This window comes from Elgaria multicarinata, chromosome 4 (assembly GCF_023053635.1).
Source record: "Elgaria multicarinata webbii isolate HBS135686 ecotype San Diego chromosome 4, rElgMul1.1.pri, whole genome shotgun sequence".
Classification (NCBI taxonomy): Eukaryota; Metazoa; Chordata; class Lepidosauria; order Squamata; family Anguidae; genus Elgaria; species Elgaria multicarinata.
Genome location: NC_086174.1, coordinates 135,350,012 through 135,375,497, shown reverse-complemented (window position 1 = coordinate 135,375,497; position 25,486 = coordinate 135,350,012).

The window sequence follows — 25,486 nt, the reverse complement described above, 5'->3', positions numbered from 1 at the left end:
CAAAAGATCTCCACAGTTTAACATGATTTAACTGTGCAGCCTTTGCTAAAGAAAGATGAGCACATCCATGTGAAAGAATTGGAAAGAGACAGTGCAAAGACAGGACTGAAGAATTTGAAGCTGTTCATGGCCAAGAGAAAAATAAGCAGATCTTTCAAGAGTTGTCTGAGAAAGGGAATGGCTGAGTTGGTGAATAGGAGTGTAACCAGGGGGTCTTGACCAGAAATGTGCTATTGGGTAATGCTGGGTTCTAGGGATGTACATCAGATTTAGATGCACCCTGAAACCTAGGCAGAATTAGGCAGTTTCAATCTGGGTCTTCTGTTGGATCCCAAGTCAAAGTGTGTTTTCCAACAAAGCCAATGGCCCCATTCAGACAACACACTAAACCATGCAGCATGGTTTAGCATGTTGTCTGAATGGGGCCAATGTAGCTGAATCCCAGCCCAGATCAGAGTTTTATCACTGACTTGTGTTTGGGAGACAATACTTCCACAGAGTTCATATATCCCAAATTAAATACAAAATGGCACCTTTGTTTGTTTCCATTCTCTAAATGCTGCAGAGGGAGGGGGAGAAGGGAGTGCAGTTGGGTGAATGACATGTCCATCTTCTAATTCTAGGGCACATTTTACAAGCAGCTTCAATCAATGTGCTCTAGGGAGGGAATTAATTCTATTGAGTCTTTCATTATAAATCTCGTGAATTGCTTCCCCCATTCAAATTGGAGAGTTTCCCTTCCACATGAAACATAGCACCTATTCTTCCAACATTTGCCAGGTTTATTCCTTAAGGACACCTCCGGGCAGTCATTTTCAGAATAACAGCCTAGAAACATAGAGGGAAAAGTGCATCCTCTTTTGGAGACCCTCAAAATGTCAAGGCTGTTCTTGCACTAAAAAAAAACCTTGTGTGTAGAGCTAAGACCCTTGGACCTAATTTTCTAACTTTGAGCAGGCATAATTACCTCCTAAAAGTCTGCTACGCCTCCAAGTATAATCTATTTCTCACCAAGAGATAAGTTACCACCCTATTTGGTTTTCCCATGCTAATCAGCTTGGCTACACTACACAGTCAAAGCAGACCAGCTCTGATATGGCCTGAGCAGGAACAGGCCATTTTCTGAAGTGCTGAATTAGAGTTTGAAGTGGGACGGGGGTGCACACTCCTACTGGGTAAGATGTTTGGGTGCAACCCCCTGGTGCATCAGGTGTCAGAAGCAAAGCAAGCTTACAGAGATGAAGTTAGAGACAACCTCTTGTACAGGGAAAACATGGTAGAAATTGTACAGAAGAATCAAGAAACAGAAGGGCCTTGGTTAAAGGCAAGCACAAAAACCTACGTGCCTACTTCTGCATGCCCAACAGAGCTTTGGACTTGAGTTTCTCAAACAGCAGATGATCTAACCCTTCCGTAGGCCACATGGAAAGCCTCTTGTGGAGTGTAGGTGGATAAATAACGAGACAGACAACATAGCTGGGTTTAAACAGGGCCACTTATTTATTTAGCGATCTGCAAGAGGGGGTTGCAACCTATCGGGCATCCATTTTAGCCTGTTTCAGGCTGCTTCAATCGGGCGAGTCATTCCTGACCCGTGTAGAGGCGCTACGCCATGCGTCTCCCCATGGGCCTCCCCTGTCGGGGAAAGGGAGCCTTCCTTTGTCACCCCCAACTCAGACTGCCCAGTTCAGAGTGGATGAGTAGGGTTGGCCCCAAAGGTAGGTCTTATCTCCCTAGCTAGGCCGCTGGGCTCCAAACTGGGAGCATCGGACCTACCAATTGCTTTAAATACCACCTGTAAATGCTCACCAATTCAGAATCCTTATGGATGCCCGTACCTAGCGCCAAATAAATGTGACCAAATTAGCAAATCAACCTATTTAAACTCCCAAGCTGTCTTACAATGTGAAGTAGGTGAAAAAACTCATGTACAATTCAGTATATGAGTACAAAATTCCTACTTGGCCCCCAACAAGGCAACCAGCAAGCCCACACTGTTTACAGGGAGGGAGGGAGGGAGCTGCGCAGCAAAAGAGGAGGTGGGAGGAATCTGGCTAACGTATCTAGCCACATCACACCCTCCCACCAAGGCCCGGATGTGTCCATCCAACAGGCGATGGGCACGTCTCGTGCTCATCCCCCCCACCCACAAAAGCTTCCCCGCGCCAGGCTTTGCCGGGCACGGCAGAAACGCCCTTCTGAAACTGAGGAGTTTTTCAAAAGCAACTTATGACATGACATGGAAAAACCTGCTGTTCAATCTTAGGAAAAGACAATCATTTCATTGGGTCCTATGCACAAGAGCATTTTGTTTCCAGACTAATATTGGGAGGGTCTAGTCAGCCTTCCCCCGCATGGTACCCTCTAGAAGTTTTGGACTACAACTTCCAGAATTTCCGGCCATTGGTGATGTTGACTGGGACTAACAGGAGTTGCAGTCCAAAATGTCTGGAGGACACCAGGGCCGTTTCTACACCTGCCTTTTCCCCCGGGATCATCCCAGGAACATCCCTGTGCATCCGAATGACACATAGGGTCCCAGGAGCAGACAGGGACAATCCCTCAATTTTCCTGGGATAATTCTTAGGTGTAGAAAGGGCCTAGGATGGAGAAGGCTGATGTAGTCCAACAACTCAAGATGTATCATGTCTTGGATTCAGACTTCCTGTGATTTCTGTCCTTTGCTTGTAGAAAAGTCATGAAATGTTTTGGAAGAAATTATTACCTGAGTAGGTGTTGAAAGCACAGAATAAAAGGTGGGGGATACATTTCAGTGCAGGGCTGGAAAATATGAAGACATGAACAAGGCAACATTCTGACATAGGATTCATTCCCATAATACTAATACTGCTCCACAGGTTATATTTCACAGGGCCTGTTCAGATGACTCACTAAGCCATGGTTAGGCCACTAACTCTTTTGCAGCAAATGGTTAGTGATCTTGTTTAAACCATGATTATGTAGCCGCCATGGTTAGGGATGGTTCACATGACATGCTAGGCCATAATGTTTAGCTCAAAATGTTTAACCAACTATGGCTTAGCGTGTCATCTGAACAGGGTCACTGACTACAATAACTTCCTCTTCGGTTGTTTATTCTCTTCTTTATTCTGATCGCATGTTGTTGTTGTTTATTCGTTCAGTCGCTTCCGACTCTTCGTGACTTCATGGACCAGCCCACGCCAGAGCTTTCTGTTGGCTATCGCCACCCCCAGCTCCCTCAAGGTCAAGTCTGTCACCTCCAGAATATCATCCATCCATCTTGCCCTTGGTCGGCCCCTCTTCCTTTTGCCTTCCACTTTCCCTAGCATCAGCCTCTTCTCCAGGGTATCCTGTCTTCTCATTATGTGGCCAAAGTACTTCAGTTTTGGCTTTAATACCATTCCCTCAAGTGAGCAGTCTGGCTTTATTTCCTGGAGTATGGACTGGTTTGATCTTCTTGCAGTCCAAGGCACTCTCAGAATTTTCCTCCAACACCACAGTTCAAAAGCATCTATCTTCCTTCGCTCAGCTTTCCTTATGGTCCAGCTCTCGCAGCCATAGGTTACTACGGGGAATACCATTGCTTTAACTATGCGGACCTTTGTTGTCAGTGTGGTGTCTCTGCTCTTAACTATTTTATCAAGATTTGTCATTGCTCTCCTCCCAAGAAGTAAACGTCTTCTGATTTCCTGGCTGCAGTCAGTGTCTGCAGTAATCTTTGCACCCAGAAATACAAAGTCTGTCACTGCCTCCTCGTTTTCTCCCTCTATTTGCCAGTTATCAATCAAGCTGGTTGTCATAATCTTGGTTTTTTTGAGGTTTAACTGCAATCCAGCTTTTGCACTTTCTTCTTTCACCTTCATCATAAGGCTCCTCAGCTCCTCCTCGCTTTCAGCCATCAATGTGGTGTCATCTGCAGATCTGAGATTGTTAATGTTTCTTCCTGCGATTTTAACTCCGCCCTTGGATTTGTCAAGCCCAGCACGTCGCATGATGTGTTCTACATACAAGTTGAATTGGTAAGGTGAGAGTATACAACGGTGCCGTACTCCTTTCCCAATCTTAAACCAGTCCGGTGTTCCGTGGTCTGTTCTTACCGTTGCTACTTGTTCGTTATACAGATTCCTCAGGAGGCAGACAAGATGACTTGGTATCCCCATACCACCAAGAACTTGCCACAGTTTGTTATGATCCACACAGTCAAAGGCTTTAGAATAGTCAATAAAACAGAAATAAATGTTTTTCTGGAACTCCCTGGCTTTCTCCATTATCCAGCGGATATTGGCAATTTGGTCTCTAGTTCCTCTGCCTTTTCTAAACCCAGCTTGTATATCTGGCAATTCTCACTCCATGAATTGCTGGAGTCTACCTTGCAGGATCTTGAGCATTACCTTGTTGGCATGTGAAATAAGTGCCACTGTCCAATAGTTTTGCTCCTTACTGTTATACCATCCCTTTGTCTCTACTGACCATACTGTAGGGCTCCTGTTCCTATGATCATGTAGCATTAACGTACAGTCAAGAAATCCAAATGGGAAAGCTTTTGTGGGGCTGTATTATTTATTTATTTATTTATTTATTGCATTTCTATACCGCCCAATAGCCGAAGCTCTGTATCATTTCAGATTGCAGGAAAGGGATATTGTTCTCCATGCAACAATATGTTACGTTTCCTTGGGAGAAGTGATGAATTATGTATAACATACACACATTAAACTACAGCCTGCAGTGGTTCAGTGCAGACCTGACCTCTTGATATTACTTATTATGTAAATTTGTCCTTAAAGCATATTATACCCATCTGTGACATGCCCATGCAATATGGCTCAGTGGGAGGGAACATGTTTTGCATGAAGAAGGTCCCAGATTCAAACAATGACACTCAACTCCAGTTGAAAGGATCAGATAGCAGATAGCTTAAAGGTGGCCTGAGACCAGGGGGAGCTACTTTCCATCAGAACAGACAACACTGGACTAGATGGGCATGTAACCCTCTGTTCTACCTCACCAAATAAAATCATTCATCCATTGGAATGAATAAGACTGCAAATCAAGATTAATCACCCAGTATGCTTATTGAGGTTATGTTATGCCTCTAACATATGGGGATTGTTTCTTTTTCTTTTTGCTTGACAGCCAAAATTACGAGCTCTTCTCAAGATCCGTGCTGCAAACCCTATTGTTCTACTCACACGATTAATGTAGGAGAGCAACACATGCAGCTCTGTAAATTGAAACTGACTGTATGAGCCCTAAGAATAACCCAAGGCACAAAACAGTAGAGAGAAAGGGGTGGGGGAGACAGAAAACCTCTCTCATTACTTTGCTCTAAGAATCCTAATTAGTCCCAAAAGGGGTGTATGGTTCTGGGCAGGGTGGGGGGGGGGGTTGTTATAAAATCAGGCAGATAAGGCGTGCAAACTTTTTTGTCAGCCAGATACTGTGAAAAGTAGGACAGTGACAAAAAAAAAAAAAGGAGCTGCAAATGATGCTAGCCTTTATTCTAAAAGTGAAATATTTATAAATCTGGAGATATGTTCGTCCTAAAACAGGTACATAATGCATAGCTTAATACTTTTTCCTAATTGAGTTTATCCTTGTAAAATAATACAATTACAGCAAAACTTCAGCACAGGAGGGCGAAAAAAGTGTATCATTAGCAGGATCGTTAATATTTCACAACAATGTGATTAATATATATTTTCTAATTCCAACTGTAATCATAATTGGAATTAGTCTAGGGAATGGATGGTTCATAATGCAGGTAATTTAATCTTGATGCCCGGTGGCATGCATCATACCGGGGCAGCTTTATTCATTGTATCACTTTAGGCCTTGATGCCACAAGTCATTTAGTGGCATTCTCAAGACAACTTACACCGACACATACAAAAACACACACAGTCCCTTTATCTTCGCTCTCAGGCCCAATGTGCACAACCAAAGTACTGCATTGACAGTATGGGTTGAATGAAGCAGTTGTGTGCATCAGGTCAAGCTAGGCCCTTAGTAGCCTAGCTCAATAAAGGGCCAGAAAGGTCAGTTCAGATAGAATCAGGGTTAGTGTTAGAGTTAAGAGAGATAAACGGGCAGTACAGGCAAACACAAAATAATAATATAATTATTTATTTATTTATTTATTTGTTACCCACCTCTCACTCTGGATTGAGGCGGGGTACAACAAAAATCCAAAATGCCATAAAATACATAAATTGATTAAAATATATAAAACTAATACATTATTAAAAAGCAGCACATTATTAAAAGGTATCTTAAAATTCATCTGGGTAGGCCTGCCGGAAGAGATCAGTCTTTATGGCTTTCTTAAATTCCAGAAGACTCTTAAATTGACTGATCTCTCCTGGCAAGCCATTCCACAATTTGGGAGTGGCAGAAGAAAAGGTCCTCTGGGTAATGGTTGTCAGCCTTGTTTTTGTTGACTGGAGTAAATTCTTCCTGGAGGACCTGAATGTGTGGGGCAGATTGTATGGGAGAAGGCGATCCCGCAGGTAACTTGGACCAAAACTATATAGGGTTTTAAAGGTAATAACCGTCACTTTATACTTTGCCCGGAAACTAATCGGCAGCCAGTGTAGTGATTTTAAAGCTGGGAGGAGTTGGAGGAGTTGGATGAAACATGGATTCAGGAAAGGTTAGGAGTGAGCAATGATTGGGGTAGGGCAGCTGAAAGCATGATCAGGTTCAAGGCATGTCCAAGGGACCGATCATTGGGCCTGTGGACCATCCTGCCAAGAGCTTCATCCTAATTCTTTTTATAGGGTCTAGTGAGAGGGTGTAACCCAAGAAAACAGCAACATACAACAGCCTGAGGTGAACTTGCATCCTTAAACAGGTTGAGGGTGAAAGGCTATTTCTAGCAATGGGGAAGAAATTCATGCAGTTTACATGTGGATGCAAATTTACTTAATTTTGCACTTTCGAACCACTATGAGAACTAAAACTTGGGCCATTGCTAGCCTGAGGCCAGGGCTGCGAAAGGTCTAGCAGGGTCCGTGGCTTTTCCTGGCTGCTCGCTTACTTGCGAGTAGCCGGGAGAAGCCATGGACTGGGCACAGCACTCATACGAGCGCTGTGCCCATCGGGCCGGGGGGGGAATCACGTGGGGGGAGATAGGGGCCGGGGGAAAGGCCGGACCAGGCAGGAGAGGGGGGGAAAGAAGCACGGGCATGGGCATAGGGGAAGGGGGAAAGAAGGATGGGGGACAGGGCATCGGGGATGGGGGAAAGAAGGACAGGCGAGCGAGTGGGCATCGGGGAGGGGGGAAAAGAAGGACAGGGAACAGGGCATTGGGGAGGGGGAGGACGGGCGAGCGAGTGGGCAGGGGGGGCATCAGGCATTGTGGGGGGGAATCAGGGGCAGGGAGAGCGGGGACCCTTAATTTTTTTAAAAAAGTACTTACCTTTTCAGCGGTGCGCTCCTGTGCACATGGCCCTTTAAGGGGGGAAAACACGGAGTGTGCGATGGGGCTTTCCCTTGGCCTGTCGTGTGCTGACATCTGGAAAAGGGCAATGGCACGTGCTAGCTGTAGCGCGCCGTCGCCCCGCCTCCCAGACGGATTATCAGGTAGGTCTAGCAAGGCCCTTGGTTATCCTTTGAAATGAGCACTTCTTCGATTTTTGCAATGGAGTTCCTCAATCAAATGTGTATATTAGAGAAAATGGGATTCAATAATATGTTCTACTAGGAAAATTGTTTGCAGAAAGTGAGTCCATTAGGGCAAAAATGGAAACAAAAATGCATATGTTAGGAGAATTGTGCACTTAAAAAATTGCCAAAGTTTAGGAGGAACTGAATTTAAGAGTGGGAAAATGAGAAACAGAGAAAACAAAAACGAAGATTAATCAATTTCTAGCTTTATTTATTTATTTATTACATTTATATACCACCCCATAGCCAAAGCTCTCTGGGTGATTTACAAAGGTTAGTGTTTTCCTCAGCTGCCCTCCAACCCTCTTAATACTCAGTCGATTTCCTAAAATGTTTGCTTCCTTGCTATGGCTGATCAACAGTTTGCAGCTGATGGGACTGAGGAGAAAGTTTACCTTATTTCTAGATGAGCTATTTTTTTCAGGTGTGTGTGGTTTCTTTGCGGGGGAGGGGAGTTGCCTTTCTTATAGCAAACATGAATTATTCCACTTTGCTTTCACATTTTTGTGTCAATAACTGTGCCGCAACTAGCTTTGGTCTAGCACTGGGCAGGGACCACAGCATGGGGAAAACTAGGGGTGGGTGCTCTACATATTCCTCCTTTGAGGCCTTTGGGGCAAGAGCACACTTCTGGCCCACCTCAGGATGCACAACACCTGCTACAGCCCCTCGTTGGTTGCAGTGGGCAACAACATCAAGCTAAGACAGTCTCTTCCCCAAGCTGATCTTTGTCCTTGTACACATCTGAGCAGTTAGGCCAAGAGGTGCAACAGCAACTAGTGGGCTGTTGTGGTATTTTAGTCCCTTGGCTTTGCCATCCCAGTATTTTATATAAGAATACGGCAGTGCAAGGCTTTATTACTCGAGATCTACCAGACCAATCTTGCTCATTTTTGTTTTGAACCGAAGCTTGAGCAGTGTAGGTTTGCAGACTATTTTGAAAGTTCAAAAAAATTCAAAGGTCAAGTTTTCATCGCAGTTAATTTCCTCTGCATCAAACAGGCAGGACAGCCCCTCCACCAGTGACAGATAGCCCTGCTTAGCCAATGAATGTGGCACAAAGGCAGGCCCCAGTTAGGCAGCTGCTGCCAGGGGGGGGGGGGAAGGAGACGGAGGTGGCCACTTGGGCGTGTGAAGGAGGGGGTGAGGCTGTGCCGCATGCACATTTTGGAGCAGGGGTTGACTATGCATGAGCCCCTTTATGGTCAGGGGACTGAAGGCAAACAAGCAGGAAAGGAACAGGACTACAAGTGCCCTTCGCAACATGGGCTTTATACTACTCTGTTGTGGCCTGCTTAACCAGGCTCTGTGCCTATTCTCGTCCTTCGCCTCCCTGCTCTGCTCCTCTCCCAGCTGTGTGTATTATAATTAATTTCCGGCTAACACCTATGTTCCAAGATATAAAAATACCTTCCAGAAATACTTCACCAGAGCAACTGGGAGATGGGGGAGAGGATGGGTTTTTGTTACTTAAAACAGTGTCACTTTTATATTTGCACAGACAAGCATATTGCATGTGAAGAGTTTCATGAAGCAGCTTAAGCAGCTTGTAGACATTTCATTTTTAAAGGTGACACTGTGATTAATTTGTAAAATGAGTAATAATGAAATATATGTAATATTTATTATATTAAATATAATATATTTATTAAATGTAATATTTTACATATTTGTAAAATATGTCTTTCCTGTAAGTGATGGTACACTCTGTGTAGTTTTTTTTTTTTTTTTTTATTACATTTTTATACCGCCCAATAGCCGAAGCTCTCTGGGCGGTTCACAAAAATTAAAACCACAGTAAAACACCCAACAGTTTAAAACACAATTACGAAATACAGTATAAAAAGCGCAACCAGGATAAAACCACACAGCAAAGTTGATATAGGATTAAAATACAGAGTTAAAACAGTAAAATTTAAATTTAAGTTAAAATTAAGTGTTAAAATACTGAGTGAATAAAAAGGTCTTCAGCTGGCGACGAAAGCAGTACAGTGTAGGCGCCAAGCGGACCTCTCTGGGGAGCTCGTTCCACAACCGGGGTGCCACAGCGGAGAAAGCCCTCCTCCTAGTTCATGTTGCTCCTTCTCAGAAAGGATATTGTAGTAGAGCTGGAAGAAGGGCATACAAGGTGAAATCGAATGACCAAATTGGAATATTTTCCCTATGAGGAAAGAAAGTCTGTGTGTGTATGTGTGTGCGCATGTGTGTTGTGTTGGGGGGCAGGGGACAAGGTTTAGAATGATAGTTATGAAAGTTTAGACCAGCCTACCAAAATCGGATGCCCTACAAATGTTTTGGACATCAACTCCTATCAGCTCCAGCCAGCATGGATAATGGTTGGGAATGCTGGGAGCTGTAGTCCAAAACATCTGGAGGGCACCATGTTGGGAATGGATGGTTTAGGAGATGTCTGTTGCATAACAGGGTTATATAAAATGATTAAGTGTCTTGAGAAAGTAGACATCATTTCCCCTCTCCCATAACACTAGCATGGGACGTCACCCAATGGCGTTGATTGGCAGCTGATTGAAGACAGGCAAAATGACTCCTCCCCCCTGTACAGCACACCATTCATTTATGGAATTCACTGATAGAAGACATGGTGATGGCAACTGGTTTGACAAACTATCAGTGCCTGCTGGTTAAGATAGTTAGATAGAGGCCTTATCTCCACCAGGCAGGATATTGCACTATGAAAGCGGTATGAAAGTGGTCTATAAGAGGCAGGAGCCACACCAAGCAGGAAATAGCACTAGGAAAGCGGTATATGGTGTGTATCAATGGGCCCCAACAGCTGTCAGTGCACTTCCGCTATAAAGCAGTGGTGTGGGTCCTGCCTTTCATATACCGCTTTCATGCCACTTCCATAGTGTAATATACTGCTTGGTGTAGATTAGGCCAGAGTCTCCAAGTTGAGAAGTCTCAATGCCACTGAATACCAGTTTTGCTAGCAGGGCTGGGCTGGGCTGGGTTGGGAGACAGTAAAGAAGCAACAGAAAGAGAAGGCTATAACCTTTATGATCACACCATGCTATGGGCTGCCTGGAAACATTGAACTGGCCGCCCTGGAAAAACAGAATAATGGATTATGTGGACCTTTGCTCTGATCCAGTAAAAACTTTGGTTACATTCTTATGCAACTAGTCAAAAACATTTTCCCGCTATTATTTGCTGTCTAGAAATGGCATGCGATTTCGCGCAGTTCACAGTAAGCGGCATAGTCACACTCCATCTCAGTATCATATTCTACAAAGGAAGTAAAAAGAGCATAGAGAAATAGTGATTTACGCCTTTCTCGTCTTTTTTTTATTCAGCCTCTGGAACTTTAACGTTGAGCGACTCTTGGGGGACAAGGATGCAGGCTCTGACCTGTTTGATTAATTGCTGTTTAGAGTCACATTCTCTGTGACAGCATTCCATGTTCACCATAGAATTTATGTCTCTGAATTGAATTCATTGCATATCTTTCATCCTTTCCAAGTACAAGAGGCTCAGACCATTGTTCCAAACAGACCATTATTCTTCTTTGCCACCCAAATGCAAGCTTGAACAGTAAGAATGAGAAGAACGGAAAGACCTTGGTGTCCTAATAAGGATGGTGATTTAATAAATAAATATAAATAAATAAATAAATATGGGGCAGAGAACTCTTAATAACGTTTGAACCACTGCTCAGAATTTCACCAAACCAGTGAAAAGTACAACTCCTCAACAAGCCAGAATAACACACACCTGTCATTTTCACCAAAATCTGAAAGAAATGCATGGTGTGCCGAGACAAAAGTAAAAATGTATCGATGTTCAGCACTATTTAACTTGCCGTACCTGTGGCAGTTTTTTATTGGATTACTTTGATATTTTGCACAGTTGCAGAAGTCATCCATATAATGGATGCCAAGTTTCAAGTTATTACCGTAAGAGGGTCATTTCTATAAGCACTAAAATTTTAAGGGTTATAGGGGCAGAACCTGTTGTGTGTGTGACTCACCTTCGCTGAAGGGGCATTCCTGCTGTCCTTTAATTGAACAAGGACATATATTTAACACGTTTATTTCCTGCACAGTATACATTGCCAAAATCTATACTAGAGAGGCTTATCTACACACCCTCTTGAAGACTCTACAGCCTACCAGAGATTATGTTTTTATGTGAGACTAATCTGTGAGTCTGTCCCAGAAAACTTCCTTCTTCCCCAACCCTAACCAAATACATGTTGGGTGATATTGCCCCAACTATTTATTCATTTTATTTACAATTATTTTTCGTATAAATTAATTATTTTATTTGGAGGTAGAACCTTCTCAAGGTGGTGACATTTGGCATGACTCTTCAAAAATTCTTTTATGTCAGTGGTATATCTCATAATTTGGAAAGCCATGCCACATTTCTTAGGTAATCTATCTATCCCTTCGTCTAAAATTGTACACACCTACTTTTCCACAGGTTAGGTCACACGTTCTAAAATGCTGAAAATGTGACCCCTGATAGTTCTTAAAAGTGTGAAGTGTAGGAAAGATTTAAAACAACAACAAACTTATTTTACAACTTGAGCTACTCCGAAGATGCAGCTTGGATTGTCTTTCTCTGCACATATTCCATATGAAACAAACTGCACTCCATTGAGATGACCCACTGAGTTTCACAGTGGGAAGCATGCATTAGATTAAAAGGATGCATTATCATAGGTGTGCTTAGGACCATAAAATGTAAGAGAACTATGCACCGTACCAAGCTATTTAAAGAGCTGTTTATTGGCCTTATCATTTACAAACAGGTGAACAGAGAGAATATGTTTCCAGGCTCTCAAAATTAATTTTCAGCAGAGATTTCACTTGCATTGGGGCGATACGTAACTTGTAGGGAATTATAATACAAAAAAAGTTAACTATCTTGAAAACTTGCAAGTTTTAAGCCAGCCAGGCAATGAGAGCAAAATAGACATTGATAAAGGAATGCGGATTTCTTACCAGCCTAAATAAATTCCACAAAGTCATCCATTTCCATTAACAAAAGGAGGAGAGCATCCAAGCCAGGTCAGAAAAAAGGAGAAATGAGTTCTCAGGTTGCAAATAATTTATTTTCATGAAGCCCAATGCATTTGGCCTGTACTTTCTTCAAAGGCCTTCTTCGAGGGGGCTGTAACATTATTTTATTGTATTACTAGCTGATATTCCCTGCGTTGCTCGGGTCCGTGAATAATGTTTATAACATTTATTTGATACATAATAAATTTCTATGCAACTTATTCATCTTTAGTTCGGTTGTTTTTTTTAGTTTGGTTGAGTTAGTAAATTGTTTTGTTAGAGTAAATGGAAAATTGTGTTAATAAGAACTATATTTTAAATTACAGCTTCTTAATAAGCCACAAATCTTCCCTCCCACCCAAGGCTATTGAAACTGAAGAGTGAATGGAGGAATGACTGACAGCTAAGGCTAGAATGGAATGGTGGGCGGAGTTAGTGGCAAGTACTACACTTCCCAGCATGTCTTTGGCGGCCCTCCTGTACCCATATCCCCTGAGAGGTGCTTTCCTCTTCTCGTGGCTTATGCTGCTCCTTGACAGAGCATCCAGGAGTAGCATCACCAATGAGGGAAGGTAAGCGGCTGTCAGTGGACGTGCATAATTCTGGCCAAGTCCTGCTGGGACTGCCTCAGCCCACACTTCTCACCCATGAAGTGCTCCATCAGGAGCCTGAACTGAAGTGCCAGGACTAGGCCGGGCACTTGCCCCCTTCATCAAGCCTGTTTCTGGGCATGCACAGAGTGCTTCCCTTTCCTCCTTTCCTCCCTCCCTCCCTCTTAAGGGTGAAGGCTGGGCATGTGCTTCCCTCAGTTTCTGAGAAATGAGGACAGGGTCTCTTTGAGCATGTCCAGAGTTCAGCTTCTCAAAAGACATGTTATTATATCTAATTATTCTAAAACCACACATGGCAGGTGGGAGGAGGCACTGCAAATGGATGCAGCCCATTTATGTGGGTTGTTTCCTTTTATGTGGAATTGAGTTGACTGACTTTAGAAATCACAATGGCCACCAAAGTCCAGTAAGTCTGGCATCCCACCCAAGGCATGCTGGGAGTTCCACCCAAGGCATGTTAGGAATTGTAGGCGTAAACCTTGGTTTTTTTAAAAAAATATATTTTTTTAAAAAAAAAATACTTAAAACCCCGAAATTCATGTTTTTAGATTTTTTTCTGATCCATGTACACGAAGACCTGTCTGGGTGAACAGCATTAAGGCAGCACCATATGTGGAAGTGGGTAAACATTTCGGGACATACATGACACACACATACTTTCTGCTTTATAAGTAGAGATTAATGTTACAGCCCCCTGAGGAAGTTTTTTGAATAAACTACAGGCCAAAACACGTCAGGCTTTGTGAAAATAAATTCGCATTCTGAGAACCTGTTTCTCCTTCTTTCTGCCCATTTATATTGACCATTCTTTTTGTTGTTTGTTCATATGAGTAACACTCATGTCATTATGCATTTGCCAAAAAAAAAAAAAGTTTCATTATTCACATGTATTGCCATTTTTTTTCTCTTTTAAATATATGAATTTCTGTTCAGCGACAACATGCAGATGGCATTCACCTGTGGACATGCAGTGGCATTCACCTGTGGACTGAACTCCCTTCTGAGGTACATGACGCTTCATTCCTGGAGTGTTTTAGGCATTTCTTCAAAATGTTAACTGTTTACTTTATGCCATCTTTGTAAAATGCCCAGAGAGTTTCAGCTGTGGGGCGTTAAATAAATGTTATATATATATATATCTTGATTGCATATTAGCCACCTGGGCCATTCGCAAACAGGTAAAACAATAACATATCCACCGCGAGCTTGCCACAAGCCAGCGGAAGTGCTACAAATAAGAGTAACTAGGATAACAATCGTCCAGGTTATATTTACAATGTTAACCAACATATAATATTGGATATTAAAATTAATCGTTTGAGACAATCAGTGGTTCCCAGGCCTCCATCGCCCGGTGTACAAATTTCGCAGTCCTAAAAGATATATAACAGTCTGTACCAGCCAAAAGAGTAAGGACTACACCTTTAGAAGTCATGAAATTAAACCTGGGAATTAAAGGCTCAAGGTATTGTTTCCTCAGCTCCGCATACCTTGGGCACTCAGGTAGGAAATGAATTATATCCTCGGCTTTAGGGCAACCTGCTGGGCAATCTACATTGGTGCTAGGGTGATTTTTAAAGTGTGCCTTCACCTCCATCAGCAGGAAGGAATTTAGCCTGCACCGAGTAAATAGCCATCTCAGCTCTTGTGGCATTCCAGAAGTTAAATATAGGGGAGCCTTTCCCGGAGCAGTAATGATACTCTTATAGAGCCCATTTGAGCAGCTCACTTCGACCGCTGCCATAGATGTCTGAATATCACAGTCATACAGCCTTCTAGCAATCTCATCCTTGGCCCCGTCAAACGCCCTCGTAAGGAGGAATGCTTGCGAGAATCCCAATTTGGAGACAGAGTGTCTCATCCTGTCTGCCCATGAATCCTTCCCCATATCGTCATATGTGGACAGCACCAATGGAGGGGCCAGGTGAAACACTATCTTTAACCAGAAGGATATAGCTGCTTTTAGAATCAATGTATGGATTGAGAGACATGCAGTTTCCAGTCGGACAATATCCTTAGATGTAGATCTAGGAACTCCAAGGGTCCTGGATAGAAATTTGTGCTGTACTACTGCTAATGGTGTGATATCTCCATGGGCCCAAATGGGAGCTCCATACAGAATCTGAGGGAGTAGTTTGCTTTTAAGCAGTTGTAACAGTGGTGCTACCCACTGTCCTCCTGCTCCAGCTGCGAAGCGAAAAATGGCATTAGCTGTTACATTGGCCGCTGAGGCTGCTGCACCCAAATGCTCAGACCAGGATCTGGAGCTTTGAAAAGTTACACCTAAGTATTTATATTTATTCACCTGATCAAGAGGGTGACTGTCTAAGTGCCAATGATATACTTTCCTCCTTTTCCCAAAAACTAAAATTTTGGTTTTATCATGATTAACCTGAAGGGCTTCCTTCTTGCAATATACGCTTAGCGCTCTCAACATCCTGCGCATCCCCACTTGCGTATGTGATAGGAGAACAGCGTCATCTGCATACAATAGCACCGAAATGTTCCTATCCTTTAGGCGGGGTGGGAAGAAGTTATGACTAGTTAGGGTAGGGACAATATTATTTAAATATAGAATGAATAAAAGGGGAGCTAGCAGGCATCCCTGGCGAACTTTATTGGTAGGGATGGGGTCTGATAGATCACCATCCGCGGAGGATCTCACGCATAAGCTAGAGTTTTGGTGCAGCCCCTGTATTCTCCTGAGTAGCCTCTGGTCAGTGTTTAAGAGTGATAGCCTCTGCCAAAGGCGGGGACGGTGTATAGAGTCAAAAGCCGCTTTGAAATCTACAAATGCTGCGAAAAGTGAGTGATAAGGAGGGGCTGTATATTTCCCAACTAGATGTTTTAGTAAGAAGCAGTGGTCTATTGTAGATCTGCCACTTTGAAAACCTGCTTGTTCTTCGGCCAGGAGGTTTTCATCGGCCACCCACAATTCCAACTTATCAAGAAGATGTCTTGCATATAGTTTGCTGGAAATATCCAGCAGGCTAATGGGGCGATAATTTTTAGGCTCTGACCTGCTCCCTTTTTTTATAAATGGGCACCACTATTGCCACTGACCAATCTTTGGGAAATTTGCCAGATCTGTCGATTGTAGTAAATAGGGCTGCCAACACTGGTATCCACCAGTGAGGGTAGTCCAACAGGAAGTCTGGTGGGATACTGTTCCTCCCCGGGGCCTTACCCCTTCTTCACAGGTGACGGGGGCCCAGCTATTCGACAGCAGATCTTCCTCCTGCAGAGGGGCTAAGCAGGCAGACTCGTCATAAAGGAGCGATCGGAAGTGGAGTTCCCATTCCTGAGTGGTAATAGCAGTATCCATAGTGGGGGTCTCAGAATGTCTTATAGTTGAGATAAGGTGCCAGAATCTGGAGCTGTCGTTGCTTTCAAGTGCTGAAGACAGTTCTGCCCATTTCGTACTAATATATTCCCGCTTCTTATCTCTGACTAGCATTTTGTAGTTCTTATGCAGTGCCAGGTAGGAAGGGGGTAGCGGGACTATATCCATATCTCTTAGAAGTTGATGTTGTTTGTTAATTTCCCTTTTGAGTTGTCTGCAGGCCCCGTCAAACCATGGGTTACCTGCCTTTAGCCTCTGTTTTTTTGGGTAGACTTTGCATAGTAGCAGTGGCTCAGTTGCCGCTGTGATCTGGGCGTAGGAATCTATTACTATCTCTGGGTCATTAGAACTGAGCAGCGTGTTTCTCAGAACCTGAAGATTCGCAGAGTGCCATAGGTCTTCCAAGGCTCTTAAGTCCACGTTTGCCCATCTTCGACGGCATACATAGCTGCCTGAACTTCGGATTGCAGTTTTATTTCCATTGTTTTCCAAAGCTTTTTTTACGTATCCCAACTGTACGATCAAAGGCTGATGGTCATTACATGGGTAGGTGTCAACCTTAAAGGACATTATCTCTCCTAATGCTGCTGGCGAGGCTGCAACGTAGTCAATAACACTGGCGCCTAGGTGGTTAATGAACGTGAACTCGCCTTTCCTGTCCTCTGGGCAGGAGCCATTAAGGACAATAAGTCCAGTTTGAATAATCATTTGAACAAACCTCTTCCCTTGTATATTTATTGTTGAGTCCTTAGAATGTCTATCCTCTATAAATGGAAGGTCGTCCGGTATAAAGTAGAATAGTTGTTTTATTGCGGACCAGTCCATACCTATCCGAGCATTGAAGTCATCTGCTAAAATCAGAAGAGCTTCAGGAAACTGAATTTGCAGGGACAGTAAATACTCAGGGAGATTCTCCCAAGTGTCCTCGCTATAGTGGGCCGATTTCCAGGGGGGGATATAAACATTTACCAGAATATATGATGTAGAGTTAATTTTTAAAAATATGGCCAATGCCAGAGATTGTAACTTATTAATAAGGTAACTTTCACAGTTCAGAACTGATGAAATACAACAGGCTAGACCCCCCCATGGTTGCCCTGTGACTTTACCAGGAGTTGCAGGAATTGCATAAGTTTTATAATTGCTCAGGCAAATATCCCTAACACACCAAGGGCCTTGCTAGACCAGGCCTTAGCGCGCCTTCCAACCCAGTTTCCCTGCTGTGTGTCCAGATGACGCACAGGGGAATCCGGCGGCAGGCCGCAGTGAGGCCTGGTCTAGCGCGCCATAAGCAAAGTCGCTTATGGCGTGCTTTTTCCCCAGCTCCGGCCTCAGGCCGGGGCTGGGGGAAGTGTGGAGACTTCCGCGGCTTTTCGCGGCTCCTCGCTTACTCGCAAGGAGCCGCGAAAAGCCACGGACCGGCCTGGCACAGCGCTCATATGAGCGCTGTGCCCATCGGCCCGGGGGCGGCTGGGAAAGAGAGGGGAGGGGGAAGGATGGCAGGGTGGGTGGCAAGGGAGGCGGCGGGTGACAGAGGGAGCGCCGCGCGCCGCCGCTGCTCGCAAGCAGGCGAGCGGCGCTTGCCCGGGCAATGCTCGCCTGCTTGCGAGAGGCGGCGGCGCGCGGCACTCCCTCTGTCACCCGCCGCTCCCCTTGCCACCCACCCTGCCATCCTCCCCCCCCCCGTTTTTTTTAAAAAGACCCTTACCTTCCCGAAGTCTTCGGGCCACCTGCGGCCCCTTTAAACAAAAAAAAAATGGCGGACGCCACAGGGCTTGCGTCCTCCCTGCAGCTCCGCCATCTGGAAGCGTGGGGGAGGCACTAACATTAGCCCGCCTCGGCCCCGCCTCCCTGCCGGCGTAAGCCGGCAGGTCTAGGAAGGCCCCAAGTCTCTTGTAGGAGTATTATATCAAAGGATCTGAGGTAGCTGCTGAAGATGGGATCGGGTTTTTTGTTGGCCCTTCCTGAGATATTCCATGAGACACAATTTATTGGGGTTCGGCCAACTTTATTTTGTCAGGAGGGGTAATCAGGTGTTATCCGCTCTATCAAGGGGTCCATTTGTACAGAGCCATTTGAAGAAAAGTGAGCTTTTTGTGGCGGATTTGCCTTATGTTGGAATTCTGACACTGGAATCGCTGGAATATTGATTTCGGCTACCACTATTTTCTGATTACTTTGTGGTATCTGTTGGACATTTTTATCGTTAGGAAAGATCTTGGTAGTGCATAAAGAGGTTATGGGATCCAGAATATCATTACCTTTGAGTGAGAGACTGTAAGGGGCAAGAGGCTTGGGCACTGCTCCCGATGAAGCCTGCTCAGCACCTCCTATGTTGGTGGATGGATAATCCAACACCTGAGACGTTAAGTCAATGAGCATCTCTGAGTTAGATCGGTCTGAAACTTTGCGATGACTAGTTTGAATTGTGGATGGTTGTATGGAAAGTTTCCTTCTGAGCACCTGCCTAATCAGTGGCGTTTGTAGAGTGGTTTTAAAGACTCTTCTTACCCGGACACCGAATTTGGCCAGCCGGTCATTTGCTGAAAGAATTTCTCTCGCCAGTGCTGAAGAGCTAAAGGTTGCTACGCATCTCCCAAGATGAAAATTACCTGGGAGTGTAATTAGGGCACAGATACTCCTTGGTGAATTTTCATATTTAGCAGTATGTTTAAATTATTTGCCACCCTGATTTTCCCTTGCCAGCTTGGAGGCACACCATTTGGGAACGGAGAGATCTCAAAGGCCACCTGGTTTGGCACTAGCATTAAATTTCCCCTAGGTTTCAGATCTTTTGATTCTGTTGATTCTCTGCCTTCTGCTGGGCTCAAATTGTTTTGGTTCTGAGGAAACAATCTGGTCGGAGGGGCCCTAGGCTGGTGGGCCTGTGCTTTTTTGCTTCTTTGATTTGTTTCTTGAGTTAGATTTACATCTTGCTCTGTTCTGGACCGCAGATCCTTAAGAAGCTGGAGTATCTCATCAAGTTGTTTTACGCCTTTAACGATGGGGGATAATTTATCATTTATATCTCTTAGAGTCCCGAAAATATTAGTAAGAGTTTTGGCAATTAAAAAGCTCTGGTCCACCATTTCGTCAATGATTGATTCCTTTACATTCCTAGGGTGTGAACCAGACGCTATTTGCTCTTCCTCATTTATTCCCAACTCACAATCCTCTTTTTCTCTCCCTTGATGCTCATCATTTTCTTCCGTTGAGGTGGCCAAGACTGCAAACTGATTTGTAGTTAAAATTGGGAATGAGGGGGAGCTAGGATTGTCGGGCAAGAAGTTGTTAATTTTTAATTGCTTTGAGAGAGGGAATGTTGGGGACTCAGGTTGGTCTCTCCTCCTCTTATTCTTGTTTCTCATTTCTAACAGAGTTAGCAGAATCGTTTAAAAACCTTTAGCGGAGAAGAGAACTAGACATAAAATTTAAATACAAACAGAAACTAGTAGATTAGCAGCTGTGGTTTCTCAAGACGCCGGTGCTCTATCGGTGGACGTTTGCAATGAGTCAGCTAAATTTGACCTTGAGACGGCCAGCATTCCGCTACAAAGCATATGTGATAGCCGAAGATAAATATAATATGCGATTTAAAAGCTTGAAGGTTGATAAAACAAGGTTGATTTAAAAGCTAGAAGGTTGATAAAACAATTAAAACAGTTAAAATTAGTTACGATAAACAGCAGAAGGAGTCAGATAACCAGCAAGTGCGTCCTCTGCCGCCACCACCGGAAGCATAACTAAATAAATAAATACATAAATACATAAAATAAATACCAACTTCCTGATATTATGCTCCCTCTGTGTGTGATCATTTTGTTAGTTTTGTTTCGGGCTTCTAATCATGACTAGGTTGATATTTCATTATAATTTTTATTAATATAATTCGCCACAGGGGGAGACATGCATACATTCTAAAGCAGGAGTAGGCAACTTCTGTGGTGAGTGGTTGCACTATCTCCCCCCCCCTCCTGTGCCCACCCGGGCTGCCCTCTTCTTCTACCACTTGTGTTGCCACCGCGAAGTTTGAGACAGAAATGGCTGCCATGGAGACAAAACCATGGCAATTTTGCTTCCAAAGAAGGAGCATTATTATTATTATTATTATTATTATTATTATTATTATTTATTTATTTATTTATATAGCACCATCAATGTACATGGTGCTGTACAGATCTCCCTGTTGTCTTGTTTTAAGGCAAAATGATCCCTCTTTTGCCACTACCACTGCCACTGCAGCTAATTTGATGGTGGAAGTGGCAGGAGACAGTAGGGGGCACCAAAATGGCCAGGGAGCACATACATTACACAGACTATGAGCTTCATCCCATGTACCTGTTTCCCTCGATTTATCCCCATAGCATAAAGCTGTCGTTGTTGTTGTTAGCTAAATCACACCCCAGGTGGTGGCGCTCCTAAAATCCTTTGCATACCAGGAAAAGTGTTTAAGGGGGGAAATGTAAAAAATCATTAAAAAAAATCAATGGATGATCCAATCCGATTCAAATTTGATATGCTGAAAGCCCTCTTTAACATCTATTACTGCGCCAATTTTGATGTCTTTATCTTTAAAACTTACGCAGATGTAAGCATTTGTTTAATTTGAAGTTTAAAAATCTTCCTTCTGTGCCCCCAGTGGCTGCTTGGAGAAGGACAAAGGAGTATGTTAAAATTAGCCTTAGGATTGTGGGGGAGTAAGAAGAGTCGCTCTTTCAGCGATTCTATTTTCGGCGCTTCTTTTAAGGAAGCAGCACAATCACAGCAGGATGCATGGGAGTACTTCACAATAAAAGCAGATTATAAAGTAGAAAACATCAGAGTCCTTTGCATGTAATTCACAGTGAATGCACTGTATAACGCTGGTGTGATAAAGCTCTACATGTCCCCCTTCTAATGTGGTGGAATTAGTTTTGACATTCATTGCATTCTGAGCCTCATGCTTTCAGACCTGCAAATGTATGCTACTTCCATCACATTGAGAATGTGTATGCTTCTTCACTCTTGCTATGTAATTTCAAACCTTCTATACCTGCTCTCTGTTTTGTTGTTAATAGGGATCAACCCCTGCTAGTAAGTTCTTCCAGAGCCAATAAATATATAAATGAATGGGATAACAATATTACATTTAATTATTCCTTGCCCTTTACAACACAGGGTGGGGGAATCATAAATAAGTTACAAAGTGCAATTCTCAGAGAGGCTGCCTCCAGCATTTTCTATTTGGAGCCACAATAATCAAAGGACACTTCATAATGGTGCCTGAGTTAAGGCCACAGTCCGGGGAGAAGAAATCCACCTCACAAAGGCAGTGGAATGAACCCCGCTATGACTGCTGATTATGTGAAGTGGGTAGATAAAGAGCATTTGCTATTTTCATTCTCCCTGTGTTTGTTTTCTGAAAGCAGTCCTGGGCAAATGATATTCTGTCTTTGTAAGCTGAGTGAACACAAAGTATAAATATTCTAACTATCTGAAGTACAGAATGTCCTCCAAAAGTTGGATGGCATTGGAATCTCAGATTCAGATGTGAAGAAGTGGGAGTTCTAGAAAAGAGAAGAAAAGAAAAGCCTAAGTGTGCTGAAATGTAGATTGAGGTTTGCCATTACACACAGAAATAAAAGGGTGAGACAGGACAAGTGGGAAAAGGAGGGACACAACTTCATTCACTTACAGAGAGATCTGCAACATCAAATGCTGATAGCAGTATTTAAAAGGGATGAGTGGGACACAGTGCTGAATCTGGAGACAATACAATGGTGTTCTCCATCCCTCTGGCTACACTTTTAGGAGTTGAGGGAGGGCCCTCCTGAGTCACAGTCCCTGGTATGTCTCTCCTGAAGACTGTCTGACAAAAATGTAGATAGTGGGCCTGTTCAGATGACATGCTTAAGCCATGCTTAAGCCGCTAACCCTTTTGCAGCAAATGGTTAGTGAGTGTGTTTAAAACCAGGGTTATGTAGCCACCATAGTTAGGAATGGTTCATGTGTCATGCTAAGTCATGGTTAACACAACATGCTAAGCCATCATGTTTAGCTCAAAATGCTTAACCACCATGGCTTAGTGTGTTGTCTGAACAGGGTCGTTTTACTGATACCTGTATTCCAAAACAGTTCTTCTAATCTCCTTTCTCTGAACTCCTCTTCTACTTCCTGTCTCCCCAACAGCAGGGGCAGACAACCAATTGGGGCTGTGGGCCCATTGAACAGTTTGAGAAAATGTGGGCACTGCCACAAAATGGCTGCCAGGGAAGGCATGGCTAGACACAAGGGACAAGCAACCTGCCCAAAAGCCTGAGTACCAGGCAGAGGTGAGGTCTGGGCTCCAACACACTAAATAACCCCTTTGAACCCAGTCGAACAGGAACCTATTTCAAAGCAATTCCAGGTGCCAGTAAGAAAATGCATTAATTGAGGGGGAGGTGGGATAAAGGGCGTTCCTCTACTGAGACTGCTGAAAACTGTAGTACTGGAGGAACATCTATAGCATCACCACCCTACAGTCCCCTCAGATCCCATGAGTGTAAGTGTGTGATCCACCTGGACCCCAAAGGAATTCCTTTCCCTGACCCCAAGTACCTCAGCCCTGGCAGGAACGTCACAGGACAGGGATTTCCTTTTGCCTTCTTGGCACCTCTGGGAGCTCATCCATCCCCAAATCAACAGTTCATGTCATATCAATGCGATACCCTCATAAGTGACGCAATATCCCTCCTGCGAATTTATACCTCACAGTGCACACAATGACATCTGTATAGGTATTTTGGATAGTACAGGATAAAAAGTGGGAAACAACGCTAGAAAAGTGGTACATGTAACGGATCCTGTGCCCCAACAGTTATCAGGTTACTTCAATACTGATAAAAAGCACTAGTGTAGATGTAGCCGATGACTCATGCCCTATTGTACTACCAGGTGCAGGAAGAGAAGGGAAACCTGTGGCGTTACACCCCACAAGTCAATTCCAAATGTATGTCTGCAGTTTGTAAGTTATTATTATTATTATTATTATTATTATTATTATTTATTTATTTATTTATTTATATAGCACCATCAATGTACATGGTGCTGTACAGAGTACAGAGTACAGAGTCTGTGGTTTTTAGAATGTTGGCCTGAGTGGGCGGAGTTAGAATGTCTTGGGAGGGGGGGAGTGATATATAAGGGAATGACTGAGGGGATTGAGAGATCTTTTCAGAAAAACTTTTCAGGGAGACTTGTTAGGTACTCTTAGAGTCTGTAGTGCTGTCTGTGTTTATGGTAATTAAGTTCTGAGAAATTTGAGGGTCAGTATAGTGAGTAGTGTCTTTAGAGTGTGGTGTGCACGTAGTGGATGTATATTAATCAATACTGATAATAAAGAAAGTTCAAGAGTGATTGTGTGAGAAAAAGGAAAGCGCGAATGTGAATGAGTGACAGGATTGTATGAAAGGTTTCAAAAAGGTTTTTAAATGTTGTTATTTGAAACAAAGCTGATGAACTTTTAAAAATAAATTTTGATTGTTTTGTTTTTAAACTACCACAAAAAGCCCACGTGTCTGTTTGGCATTTATCATCTTAAGTTTACACATATAACACCCACTCTGACAATCATTCACCTAAGCAGATATAACTCACAGCGCATTATCATATATATTAAAATCCATTCTCCATTTTAAACCCCTTTCTCCACATAGTTTGGAGGAAGGTGGTTTTATCCCTTGCCTCAGGCGTATCAAGCAGTGGTGCTTGGCTTGAGCAGGGAGTAGCTGTGGCTGGGTCTGGTGTTCAGAGCCTGTGTCACCCCAAAACCCCGTGAGGGAGTGCAAAAAACAAGCCGAAGGCAGGGGTGGAACCAAGGATAAACTTTGCAAAATATTATTGGTATGAAAAAGGTTTAAAGAAGATGCTTACACGTTTTGGACAAAAAATGTCCTTCCTCAAGGCTTATTCAACAAGGTTTTACAGTTGTTTGCTCAATGATTACAGTCGTTTGCTCAATAAAACCTTGTTGAATAAGCCCTGAGGAAGGACTTTTTCTGTCCAAAATGCGTAGGCACCTTCATTAAACCTTTTTCATACCAATAATATTTTGCAAAGTTTATCCTTGGTTCCGCCCCTGCCTTCGGCTTGTTTTTTCACTCCCTATTGTACTACCAGTCAGAAAAAAATATTTATTTATTTATTACATTTTTATACTGCCCAATAGCCGAAGCTCTCTGGGCGGTTCACAAAAAAATTAAAACCATAATAAAACTACCAACAGGTTAAAAACACAAATACAAAATACAGTATCAAAAGCACAACCAGGATAAAACCGAAGAAACAAGTTCTCAGGATGCAAATAATTTATTTTCACAAAGGCCAAACACATTTTGGCCTGTACTTTATTCAAATGCCTTCCTCAGGGGGTTGTTAGCAGATAGCGGCTGCAGAATTTGGCGACTGGCCTGAGAACGCGTTTCTACTTTTTCTGACCTGTGTTGGATGCTCTCCTTTTATTTTTGGTTTTCCTATCCACACTCTGCCATACATGCTGTGACCAGCTTGACTTAATTAGAAAAAGTGAGTTTTCCCCAGGGGATTCTGTAAGAGTAAGCACAGGAGGGGCGGGACCCATACACCACTGACCAAACAAAAAACTCACTTGGCCCAATTGCAATTAGCAATTGCTCATACTGAGTGTTACTCCTATCCCAGAAAGGAGGATGGGTGTAGGGAAGGCGAACCAAGTACTTTGAACTTCACTTTAGTTCACTCCTATTTTCATTTGCGTCCTGTTTTTCAGTTCTTTTAAATAGGAAAAGTGCACATTTCTGTGCACATTTTTCAAAAGTGCTCACTTTTACTCCACTGGTTAAAGTGTTCAGATGTTATAT